Source organism: Callorhinus ursinus, unplaced genomic scaffold (genome assembly GCF_003265705.2).
Source record: "Callorhinus ursinus isolate GAN/ISIS: 27379988/994484 unplaced genomic scaffold, GSC_fseal_2.0 scaffold19, whole genome shotgun sequence".
Classification (NCBI taxonomy): Eukaryota; Metazoa; Chordata; class Mammalia; order Carnivora; family Otariidae; genus Callorhinus; species Callorhinus ursinus.
The window spans coordinates 30767096-30778938 of NW_027397081.1; the positions used below are offsets into that span (position 1 = coordinate 30767096).

General features: G+C 39.1%; 1 long non-coding RNA gene across 1 annotated transcript; it reads left to right on the forward strand.

Annotated features, from left to right (window-relative positions):
• Positions 1–10315: 10315 nt before the first annotated feature.
• On the forward strand, positions 10316–11506 carry LOC141374594 (uncharacterized). The gene is made up of 2 exons (XR_012381609.1): positions 10316–10370; positions 11298–11506. It is a non-coding gene; the product is annotated as an uncharacterized lncRNA (long non-coding RNA).
• Positions 11507–11843: the final 337 nt, after the last annotated feature.

The following is an 11843-nucleotide window of genomic DNA, read 5'->3' on the forward strand; positions in this document are numbered from 1 at the left end:
CACACACACACACACACACACACACACACCCAAATAGCCAAAGCAATCTTGAGAAAGAAGTATCATGCTCATTGGTTTCAAACTACTACAAATCTATAGTAACCAAAACAATATGATATTGGTATAAAAACAGATACATAGATCGATGCAACTGAATAGAGAGCCCAGAATAATCCCACATATGTATGGCCAATTAATTTATGACAAAGTGGCTAAGAATATACAATGAATATACAAGAATAGTATTTTCAGTATATGGTTTTGAGAAAACTGGAGAACCACATGCAAAAGAATCAATCTAGACCACTCTCTTACACCATGCACAAAAATTAACTCAAAGTGTATTAAATACTTGGATGTAATGAAGCCATAAACTCCTAGAAGAAAACATACATGATAAGCTCCTTGACATAGGTCTTGGCACTGTTTTCTTGTGTATGTGTGTGTGTGTGTGTGTGTGTGTGTGTGTGTGTGTGTGTTTAATCTGACTTCAAAAGCAAAGGTAACAAAAGCAAAAATAAACAAGTGGGACTACATCAAACTATAAAGCTCTGCACATCAAAGGACACCATCAACAAAACAGAAAGGAAATTCACTCAATGTGAGAAAATATTTGAAAATCATATATCTAATAAGTAGTTAATAACCAAAATATATAAAAACTCAAACCAACTCAATAGCATAAAAACAAAAATGGGCAGAGAATCAAAATAGACATTTTTCCAAAGAAGACATGCAGATAGCCAACAGGAACATGAAAAGAATTTCAATGTCACTAATTATCAGGAAAAGGCAAATTAAAACCACAATGAGATATCACTACACACCTGTTAGAATGGCTACTATCAAAAAGACAAGAAATGAGTGTTGGAGAAGATGTGGGAAAAAGAATCCTCATACACTGTTGGTGGGAGTGTAAATTGATGGATAAATGGACAAAGAAAATGTGGTATGTGTATATGGATATATACAATGCATAGACACAATGAAATAGTACTCAGCCAGAAAAAATGAAATTTTGTCATTTGTGATGACATGGATGGATCTTCAGGGTATTGTGTTAAGTGAAATAAGTCAGACAGAGAAAGACAAATTCTATATAATTTTGCTTATAAGTGGAATCTGGAAAGCAAATCAAATAAACAAAACAAAAATCATAGATTCAGAGAACATTTTGGTGGTTATCGGAGGGGAAGGTGGTCAGGGGATGAGAAAAAGGAATGTTGCCAATTGTATGGCAACAGACTGTAAATAGACTTAGCGTAGTATATAAAAATATCAAATTATTATGCTGTACATGTAAAACTAATATAATGTTATATACCAATTTTACCTTAAAAAAATGACACTGTCAAGATCATCATCTGCAGGGGGCAGAGCAAGATGGTGGAGGAGTAGGAGACCTGGATTTCGTCTGGTCTCAGGAATTCAGCTGAATAGGGATCAAACCATTCTGAACACCTACGAACTCAACAGGAGATCGAAGATAAGAATAGTAACAGCACTCTGAACAGAAAAGCAATCACTTTCTGTAAGGTAGGACGTGCGGAGAAGTGAATCCGAGGTGATATCCGGGAGGATAGACGGCGGGGGAGGGGGCCTCCCTGGGCCGCTTGTGGCAAGTGATGGAGCTGCGGAGCACAAAATCAGAACTTTGAGAAGTCGGCTCCGCTGAGGGACGTCGCTCCAGTGGCTAAGCAGGGGGTGGAACCCTCGCGGGACAGTGTGGTCTCAGGACCCTCGGGGTCACAGAAAGACCGGGGGAGCCTGAGTGTGGCAGAGCTCCCAGGTATCGGAGCGGGGAAGCTGGCTGCAGAGACGGAGCCAAGGCACGGGCTCTCAGCTCGGGGTTGCCATAAACTGTGATCCGTGGCCCAGTCGGGCCACTGCTCCTCCAGCAGGGACCCAACAAGCGGCAGAGACGGGGAGACTCCCCTTCCTCCCCTGGGAGGAGTGGCGCGGGAGCGCACCACAGGGATCTGCTGGGTTTGGAGACTCCACACGGGGTCGGGTGCCAGACATAGAAATGCTGGATCACAGACCGGGTGAGCACGGAGTGCGGCTGGAGACCGGGGAGACGGGAGTGACTGCTTTTCTCTGGGGGTGCACTGAGGAGCGGGACCCCGAGTTCTCGGCTCCTCCGGGCAGAGATTGGGAGGCCACCATTTTCACCCTGGTCCTCCAAAGCTGTACCAGAGCTTGCAGGGAACAAAAGCTCCTGAGAGCAAACCGGAGCAGCTTGCTTAGGCCGGACTCACAAGGGCGGGGCAATTCCGCCTCTGGCAAAGACATTTGGGAACCAAGGCAACAGGCCCCTCCCCAGGAAGATCAGAACGAACAGCAAGCAAGCCAAGACCAAGTTTACCGATCAAGGAGAACGGGAGAACTCCAGCGCTAGGGGAATACTGCACATAGAATTCATGGCTTTTTTTTACCATAATTCATTAGTTTTTCAAAGTTAATTTTTTAACTGGTTTTTTTTTTGAATTTTTCTTTTTCCCTTTTCAACCAACATCTTATCAATCCCTTTTTTTAAAAAAACATTTTTTATTTTTCATTTTTAAGGTCATATTTTTATCCCTTCATAGTAGTTACCCTTATTTTTGGCATATATATATAAGTTGTTCTCTCTTTAAAATTTTGAGATACAATTTCTTCTAACAGATTAAAATATACCCTAAATCACTAGTGTATGGCTTTGTTCTAGTCTCCTGCCTGGTCACATTCTCTCCTTTTTTTTTTCTTTTTTCTTTTTCTTTTCTTTTTAAATCTTCTTCTTTCTTTTTAAATCTTCTTCTTTCTTTTTAAAAACAAATTCTTATCTTATCAATTCCTTTTATAAAATCTTTTATAATTTTCACCTTTACAGTCATCTGCCATCCCTTCATTGTATCAACCCTTATTTTGTACATATATAAGTCTTTCTTCCTTGAAAATTTTAGCAGGCACTTTTTCTAACAGACCAAAATATGCCCAAAAGCTAGTGTGTGGCACTGATCTATGCACTAGCCTGATCATATTTGATCATATTCTGTTTTTTTTTTGTTTTGTTCTGTTTTTGTTTGTTTTTATCTTTTTCTTTTTCCTTTTTTTTCCTCTGCTTTCTTTCCCTTTCTTGTCCCCTGGTTTCAGGACTTTTCTGATTTGTATAGAGTATATTTGCTGTAGACATTGTTAACCTGTTAGCTTTCTGTTCTCTCATTCATCTGTTCTCCTCTGGACAAAATGACAAGATGAAAAAAATCACCTCAGCAAAAAGAACAAGAGGTAGTACCGTCTGCCAGGGACCTACTCAATACTGACTTTAGTATGATGTCGGACCTAGAGTTCAGAATCATGATTTTAAAGATACTAGCTGGGCTTGAAAGAAGTGTGGAAGTTATTAGAGAAACCCTTTCTGGAGAAATAAAATAACTAAAATATAACCAAGTCAAAATCAAAAAGGCTATTAATGAGGTGCAATAAAAAATGGGGGCACTAACTGCTAGGATAAATGAGGCACAAGAAAGAATCAGCAATATAGAAGACCAAATGATGGAAAATAAAGAGGCTGAGAAAAAGAGAGAAACAACTACAGGATCACGAGGGCAGAATTCGAGAGATAAGCAATATGATAAGATGAAACAACATTAGAATAATTGAGATCCCAGAAGAAGAAGAAACAGAGAGAGGGGCAGAAGGTATATTGGAGCAAATAATAGCAGAGAACTTCCCTAATGTGGGGAAGGAAACAGGCATCAAAATCCAGAAGGCACAGAGAACCCCTCTCAAAATCAATAAAAATAGGTCAACACCCTGATATCTAATAGTAAAACTTACGAGTCTCCGAGACAAAGAGAAAATCCTGAAAGCAGCTTGGGAGAAGAGATACGTAACCTACAATGGTAGAAACATTAGATTGGCAACAGACCTATCCACAGAGATCTGGCAGGACAGAAAGGACTGGCATGATATCTTCAGAGCACTAAATGAGAAAAATATGCAGCCAAGAGTACTATATCCAGCTAGGCTATCATTGCAAATAGAAGGAGAGATAAAAAGCTTCCAGGACAACCAAAAACTAAAGGAATTTGCAAACACAAAACCAGCCCTCCAAGAAATATTGAAAAGGGTCCTCTAAGCAAAGAGAGAGCCTAAAAGCAGCATAGATCAGAAAGGAACACAGACAATATACAGTCACAGTCACCTTACAGGCAATACAATGGCACTAAATTCATACCTTTCAATAGTTACCCTGAATGTAAATGGGGTAAATGCCACAATCGAAAGACACAGGCTATCAGATTGGATTAAAAAACAAGACCCATCAATATGCTGTCTGCAAGAGACTCATTTTAGACCCAAAGACACCCCCACATTGAAAGTGAGGGGGTGGAAAACCATTTACCATGCTAATGGACACCAAAAGAAAGCTGGGGTGGCAATCCTTATATCAGAGAAATTAGATTTTAAAACAAAGACTGTAATAAGAGATGAAAAAGGACACTATATCCTACTTAAAAGATCTATCCAACAAGAAGATCTAACAATTGTAAATATGCCCCTAACGTGGGAGCAGCCAATTATATAAGCCAATTAGTAACAAAAGCAAAGAAACACATTGACAACAATACAATAATAGTGGGGGACTTTAACACCCCCCTGGCTGAAATGGACAGATCATCTAAGCAAAAGATCAACAAGGAAATAAAGACTTTAAATGAAACACTGGACCAAATGGAATTTACAGACATATTCAGAACATTCCATCCCAAAGCAACAGAATACACATTCTTCTCTAGTGCCCATGGAACATTCTCCAGAATATATCACATCCTAGGTCACAAATCAGGTCTCAACTGGTACCAAAAGATTGGGATTTTTCCCTGCATGTTTTCAGAGCACAATGCTTTGAAACTAGAACTCAGTCACAAGAGGAAAGTCGGAAAGAACTCAAATACATGGTGGTTAAAGAGCATCCTACTAAGGAATGAATGGGTCAACCAGGAAATTAAAGAAGAATTAAAAATATTCATGGAAACCAATGAAAATGAAAACAAAACTGTTCAAAATCTTTGGGATACAGCAAAGGCAGTCCTGAGAGGAAAGTATATAGCAATACAAGCCTTTCTCAAGAAACAAGAAAGGTCTCAAATACACAACCTAACCCTACACCGATAGGAGCTGGAGAAAAAACAGCAAATAAAGCCTGAACCCAGCAGGAGAAGAGAAATAATAACGATCAGAGCAGAAATCAATGAAATAGAAACCAAAAGAACAGTAGAACAGATCAACGAAACTAGGAGCTAGTTCTTTGAAAGAATTAACAAGATTGATAAACCCCTGGCCAGACTTATCCAGAAGAAAAGAGAAATGACCCAAATCCACAAAATCATGAATGAAAGAAGAGAGATCAAACCCCACACCAAAGTAATACAAACAAGTATAAGAACATATTATGAGCAACTCTATGCCAGCAAATTAGATAACCTGGAAGAAATGGGTGCATTCCTAGAGATGTATCAACTACCAAAATTGAACCAGGAAGAAATAGAAAACCTGAACAGACCTATCACCACTAAGGAAATTGAAGCAGTCATCAAAAATCTCCCAAGAAACAAAAGCCCAGGGCCAGATGGCTTCCCAGGGGAATTCTATCAGACATTTAAAGAAGAATTAATACCTATTGTCCTGAAACTGTTCCAAAAAATAGAAATGGAAGGAAAACTTCCAAACTCCTTTTATGAGGCCAGCATTACCTTGATCCCCAAACCAGAGAAAGACCCCATCAAAAAGGAGAATTACAGACCAATATCCTTGATGAACATGGATGCAAAAATTCTCACCAAAGTACTAGCCAATAGAATCCAACAGTACATTAAAAGGATTATTCACCATGACCAAGTGGGATTTATCCCTGGGCTGCAAGTTTGGTTCAACATCCGCCAATCAAACAATGTGATACAATACATTAACAAAAGAAAGAACAAGAATCATATGATCCTCTCAATAGATGCAGAAAAAGCATTTGACAAAGTACAGCATCCTTTCTTGATCAAAACTCTGCAGAGTATAGGGATAGAGGGTACATACCTCAATATCATAAAAGCCATCTATGAAAAACCTACAGCGAATATCATTCTCAATGAGGAAAAGCTGAGAGCTTTTCCCCTAAGGTCAGGAACGCGGCAGGGATGTCCACTCTCACCACTGCTCTTCAACATAGTATTAGAAGTCCTAGCCACAGCAATCAGACAACAAAAAGAAATGAAAGGCATCCAAATCGGCAAAGAGGAAGTCAAACTCTCACTCTTTGCAGATGATATGATGTGGAAAACCGAAAAGACTCCACCCCAAAACTTCTAGAACTCATACAGGAATTCAGTAAAGTAGCAGGATATAAAATCAATGCACAGAAATCAGTGGCATTCCTATACACCAACAACAAGACAGAAGAGAGACAAATCAAGGAGTCGATCCCATTTACAATTGCACCCCAAACCATAAGATACCTAGGAATAAATTTAACCAAAGAGACAAAGGATCTGTACTCAGAAAACTATAAAATACTCATGAAAGAAATTGAAGAAGACACAAAGAAATGGAAAAACGTTCCATGCTCATGGATTGGAAGAAGAAACATTTGAAGATGTCAGTGCTACCTAGAGCAATCTACACATTCAATGCAATCCCCGTCAAAATACCATCCACCTTTTTCAAGGAAATGGAACAAATAATCCTAAAATTTGTATGGAATCAGAAGAGACCCCTAATAGCCAGAGGAATATTGAAAAAGAAAAGCAAAGCTGGCGGCATCACAATTCCGGACTTCCAGCTCTATTACAAAGCTGTCATCATGAAGACAGTATGGTACTGGCACAAAAACAGACACATAGATCAATGGAACAGAATCGAGAGCCCAGAAATGGACCCTCAACTCTATGGTCAATTCATCTTTGACAAAGCAGGAAAGAATGTCCAATGGCAAAAAGACAGTCTCTTCAAGAAATAGTGTTGGGAAATTGGCCAGCCATATGCAGAAGAATGAACCTGGACCATTTCCTTATTCCACATACAAAAATAGACTCCAAATGTTTGAAAGACCTAAACGTGAGACAGGAGTCCATCAAAATCCTAAAGGAGAACACAGGCAGCAACCTCTTTGACCTCAGCCGCAGCAACTTCTTCCTAGAAACATCGCCAAATGCAAGGGAAGCCAGGGCAAAAATGAACTCTTGGGATTTCATCAAGATAAAAAGCTTTTGCACAGCAAAAGAAACAGTCCACAAAACCAAAAGACAACCAACAGAATGGGAGAAAATATTTGCAAATGACATATCAGATAAAGGGCTAGTATCCAAAATCTACAAAGAACTTATCAAACTGAACACCCAAAGAACAAATAATCCAATCAAGAAATGGGCAGAAGACATGAACAGACATTTTTCCAAAGAAGACATCCAAATGGCCAACAGACACATGAAAAAGTGCTCAACATCGCTCAGCATCAGGGAAATCCAAATCATAATCTCAAAAAATACCACCTCACACCAGTCAGAATGGCTAGAATTAGCAAGTCAGGAAACGACAGATGTTAGCGGGGATGTGGAGAAAGGGGAACCCTCTTACAGTGTTGGTGGGAATGCAAGCTGGTGCAACCACTCTGGAAAACAGTATGGTGGTTCCTCAAACAGTTGAAAATATAGCTACCATCCGAAACAGCATTTGCACTACTGGGTATTTACCCCAAAGATACAAATGTAGGGATCCGAAGGGGTACGTGTACCCCAATGTTTATAGCAGCAATGTCCACAATAGCCAAACTGTGGAAAGAGCGAAGATGTCCATCGACAGATGAATGGATAAAGAGGAGGTGGTATATATACACAATGGAATATTATGCAGCCATCAAAAGGAATGAGATCTTTCCATTTGCAACAACGTGGATGGAACTGGAGGGTGTTATGCTGAGTGAAATAAGTCAATCAGAGAAAGACATGTATCATATGACCTCACTGATATGAGGAATTCTTAATCTCAGGAAACAAACTGAGGGTTGCTGGAGTGGTGGGGGTTGGAAGGGATTGGGTGGCTGGGTGATAGACATTGGGGAGGGTATGTGCTATGGTGAGCACTGTGAATTGTACAAGACTGATGAATCACGGATCTGTACTTCTGAAACAAATAATGCAATACATGTTAAGAAAAAAAAGAAGAAGATAGCAGGAGGGAAAAATGAAGGGGGTAAGTCAGAGGGGTAGACAAACAATTAGAGATGATGGACTCTGAAAAACAAACTGAGGGTTCTAGATGGGAGGGGGGTGAGGGGATGGATTAACCTGGTGATGGGTATTAAAGAGGGCACATTCTGCGTGGAACACTGGGTGTTATGCACAAACAATGAATCATGGAACACTACATCAAAAACTAATGATGTAATGTATCGTGATTTACATAACAATAAAAAATTATTTAAAAAAATATCATCATCTTTCCAGAATTCTCCTAGGAAGATCTAATTTGTGCTTCTTAAGTCTTATAATTTGACTGATAGTCACTGTGAGATCTTCAAGATGAATTAGAAAATGATGCTTTCAGTCTGTTGCATTCTCTATGCCCACAAGTGATGTGGACGTGGCAACTGACCTAATTATCTACAGACATCCCGGTTCAATAAGCAGTGTCTTGTAAATGACAACATATTTTACTGAAAGAGCAAATACATTAGCCTATAAAATATGGCTAGCTGTAAGCCAAAAAGAAGTATTAGAAAATCCCAGAATATGCAATGGCTTTTTTTTTTTCCTTTCCTGTGGATTCTCAGATAATATAAAACTTAAATTAGTGTTGGGAGCAAGGTATAATCTCAGCTCCCAAGAACCTGGATGACCCAGCTATGTTGTAGAAGGCATAAGTTATGGAATAAGAACTAAACCAGTCATAGTAAAGACAGATAAACCATTAGGAAGAAGCTTAAATTTCAGAGATTCTTAATAAAGCTTATCTATAGTTTTATTTTCTAACCTGATTACAAAATTTTTGTGAGTTTAAAACTCATTTATTTCTAAACTTCTAAAAGACTTTTGGAACTTTTTGCAGGGCGATAGTTTCTATTATGGAAGTTAATGTTTCACCTTTTAAGAACTTCCTTCTATTCGCCTCACAGATGTAATAAAATAAGTCCTCTTTCCTTATACCTAGCTTCTAGCTATTGAAAAACATTCAAAACACATTTCTCATGTGTCAAATACAGGGTCTATCAGTCAGAGTCCATGCAGCAAAGAAGCAGGCTAGTTGAGGCAATATTAACAAAAAGATTCTTTTATAAAGTTGTGGATATAACATATAGATACCAAGAACAGTTGGTGCATTCTCCTGGGTCAGGGAAAGATGTAATCTGTCCCAGGGGATAAGGGATAAGGGGAGGCAATGTTATCAGAACAGAGATACAAGTAGGTAACTACACTCTCCATCTGTCCGCCAAACTCCTCCAGAGCTATTCAGGTCAAACATATCCTAAAATTTATCCATTGTTCCATCCATATGGGTCAAATTCTGGTATGTATGTCAAATAGGAGATTATGTATATCAAATGTGGTGGGATGACTTGAAGTTATTCAGCACATATAGGTGCCAAGGATATATGAATGAACAAAATTATCAAAATCCTGCCTCTTGTAGGACTTATATACCAGTGGAGAAGACAGGCATTAAATAAATAAGCATAATATATAAAGGTATAACATATAGGTAAATGTTATAAAGCTAAACTAAAACCAAGTAAAGGAAAGGGACAGAAAGTGACAAGGGGTGTTAGGACTGGAAGTCTCTAAAAGTTCTCTTCAAGAGAAGCATCTGAATGAAGTAAGGATGTGAGCAATGACAATACCTGGATTGGGATGGAAAACACTTGACAAGCTCAAGGCCCAGAAGGAAAACTGTCAGTATCTCTAGCTTGCAATTGGGCCAACCTCAAGATTTTCCAGTAATTTCACCAGGCACAAATAAACAAGAGGAAATATGTTGCATATCTCAATCTCAATGGGGGATAAATCATCAGAAAAATAGAGAAACTGCAGCAGGAAGAACTCAGTTTACAATAATAATAATTGCTTTTTTAAATAAAATGTCTGAGATAGTTTAGGTCAGCCATACTTATGTTTCAATCCCCAGCTAATTTTATGATGGTTAAAATTAGTTTTACCTCATGACTTGAGGGACATTAATGAAACTGGAAGCCTGGAAAAGATGAAAATCCTCTCCTGAAGGTTACTAGGAGATGAAGAGTAAGTCAGGAGTGGAATTCAGAATACTGAGAAAACAACTTAATTGAATGTTATGACTAGAATTCTGAGCTTCCTGGAATGGCCAACATCGACTGAAAACACCAGGTTGGTGGAAAAAAACAATTATGAGAACAATAATAAGATGAAGGGGGGAACAGGAGAATAAGAGCAGGAGAAGATCCCAAAATAAGAACTAAGATTTACTGAGTTCTGAAGCATTGTTGTAAGCACTCCACCATGCTCTAACCCATTAATTCCAAATCTTAGAGTGTTATGCCTTCTTACACTTGATAAAATGGAGGTGTGAATAGGTCAAGTAACTTGTTCCACATTCAAACAAGTAAGTGGAGGCTTAAAAGAGAGAACTGCAATTACAGAGCCAGCAAGAATTTCTACGGCAATCAAGGCAAAGAAGGAAATCGCTATCCCTACTTGCCAATCTCCACAAACCCTTCATTCAGCTCTTAGAGGTCGTTATATATCTCCCAGAGTGGTCCTTAGTTTTATTATGCACTTGAATTTCACTTGGATCAAGTGTTAGAGGAATTTAGGAAGAAGGAAAATGGCAGGGACCATACATGATGTGATTTGTGCGTTTTTCTCTCCCAGGGATAACCCTGCCTTCAGTCCACAGAGCCACAATGCCTTCCACTGCACCACCTACAAAACACGTCATCTTTAGAGATTGACTAGGCTTTAGACAAAAAAGATCTGTCACACCCAAATTAGGAGTTTGAGGATTTGAGTATAATAAAGGGACTATATATAAGGTTTTGGTAGTGTAGACTCTAGTACCACCAGGAGATAATCTAGTACCCTGGAGATTACTAATAGCTGAAATTAAGTACCTAACTTCTGTACCTTGGCCTGACTGAGAAGATATAGCCTATTGTGAGAGAGAGGCATGCATAGAGGTGCTGCCCAATAGGAGATAACATCTTTTCAGGAACAGCCAACCCATGGAAAGAAACATTTCCAGAAGGGGCCCAGGGAACAAATGTTCTGGCCTCATTTTCCTGATGTCTTCTTCAGCCAGTGATCTCCACTTATGGAATTCAGTTGGAAGCCAGAAGGAGAAGGATGCCATTGATGCAGTTTACACAGGTCAGTCTCCAGAGCACAGAGAAAAGTGAAGAAGGGTGAAGATTGGATCTGGAAGGGTAGATGGAAAGATATCCTACACACTCAAGCAATTCCTGGCTGAAAGGAAAATGGGCTAGGTAATAAAGCCTGAGTATGGAAGAGTCAGTCATTTCACATCAAACCATTGTCTTGTGGCTGGGGGCTTATGCCCCCTAAAATCACATGTTGTTAAGAGAAAATTAGTTATATTTTTCTATATCCTATATCCTGTAATGTTCTGCTATCCTATGTCTTTATTATTTTTTTCAGTATTTCTTAATACAGAGTCTTCTATATTTTGTTGTATCCTGTAGGCTGCAGTGTAACCAACATAATATGAATAAATTGTTTGACTTCCCTTTGAATCTACTAGGCTTAGAAATAGCTGCATCGCATGTGCCAATGCTCCTGCAGTCAGAAAGAGGTCAAGGAATGACAGCATGGCAGGGAACTCCC